This window comes from Mus caroli, chromosome 2 (assembly GCF_900094665.2).
Source record: "Mus caroli chromosome 2, CAROLI_EIJ_v1.1, whole genome shotgun sequence".
Taxonomy (NCBI): domain Eukaryota; kingdom Metazoa; phylum Chordata; class Mammalia; order Rodentia; family Muridae; genus Mus; species Mus caroli.
This window is the reverse complement of record NC_034571.1, coordinates 38,466,345-38,467,799: the sequence shown is the minus strand read 5'-3', so window position 1 is coordinate 38,467,799 and position 1,455 is coordinate 38,466,345. Positions and strand designations below refer to the sequence as shown.

At 46.5% G+C, this 1,455-nt stretch overlaps 1 non-coding gene across 1 annotated transcript; it reads right to left on the bottom strand.

The window, feature by feature from the left end:
- Window positions 1-1,007: 1,007 nt before the first annotated feature.
- Window positions 1,008-1,139, bottom strand: LOC115030495. The gene has a single exon (XR_003836089.1). It is a non-coding gene; the product is annotated as a small nucleolar RNA SNORA17 (small nucleolar RNA).
- Between the last annotated feature and the right edge of the window lie 316 nt (window positions 1,140-1,455).

Genomic DNA, 1,455 nt, shown 5'->3' with positions numbered 1-1,455 from the left:
ATCTGTCCTTTGATGATGCCATTGTATAGCATACACGTGGCTGAGTAGATGTTGAGGGGCAAAGGGGAGGAGAGTATCTCTCTCTTGTCCACATTGTCATAAGAGAAATGGGTAGGGTCAGGTCTCCTACACTTGTATACTCCAGATGGCTACTTGCACTTCTTGCAGTATGTGGAGCTGTTCTTTGAAGTACTACAGCTGGCTATGGACAGGATCAGCTCTACTGCTCTCATGCCTCCTGGGCCAGCTCCCTCATCCTACCCAGGTGAGAGGTGGGCCCAGTTTTCACAGCCCTCAGATATTAACATGTTGCAGGTCAGTAGAATACACTAGGAATGTCAACGTGATCTTTGGTGGTAACAGTCTCCTACTGCTTCAAGGCCACACACCCAGACATGTACTTTGTCACAGAGGACACTACCAGGGCCCCACATGTTATCACCAATTACTCACATCAGGCTCTTTCTCACTACTCTCAACCCTCTATTTCTGCTTCTCTTCATTGTGCTCACAGTCTTCTAATTCTTTTCCACTTCTCCACCATGTACTTGCTCCTCTTAGAGGCATTTGGGGTCTCTGAGTATCCAGGTTTGTCTGCAAAATGTTTTCTGGAGTGCTCTCCCCTGCTCGCTTATGCATTATGATTCTGAGCAGTAGTTATCTTGGGCATGGTCTGCCTTCTCAGGCAGTCTCAGTGCCCAATTGGGGGTCATATCAGGATAGCTTCCTATCCAGACCCCATGGTGCCAGTCTGGTGGTCATCTTGGGCTTGTTCCTTCCTTGTTCAACCTGCCCAACAGGCCCCATGTGAGGGTCCTCTGTCTCAGACTCACTCCTGACCAGGACCCTAAATCCTATGTGGGGTTCTTCTAGTCTCTGATTTGCTCCCAGTCCTGGAAGCCAGCAGAGCCTATGTGGCATGACATTGGTGGTCATTTCAAGCTGGCTCCCAGTAGGAACCCCCTGGCACTGGGCTGGTGGTTGATTGATGCTAGCTTTTTTCAAGGACAGTTAGGCTACTAGTTATTCAGATGTTCATAGGTCAGAACACTGAACATAGACATAGCCTCTCTCCTCTTTGCCACCAATTGACACACATGTAACACAACAGCCACACCTGCAAGGCTTCTAGGGGCAGATCATTTTCTACTTTCAAGTATTTATGGCCTTTTCAGCCTCATCCACATGGCTTCTTAATTTCTCTAGAAATCCACACTGAGTGTAGTAGTCAATTTGAAAATCACTGCGGGAAGACTCACTGAGAAGATAAGTTTGACCAAAGTCCAGTCGACAGTAGCTGTCTCTCACTCACTTTCTTTATTATCTGGTATATGCACTGTGGTTCAGATATAGCTTCTGTTTGTAGATCCATATCTTTCTTGTAAGCATGGGTCTCAGTGTGGTAGTGATGCAGTTGTGGATCTTTTTGTTTTGGCATTATTTTTATTAGATATT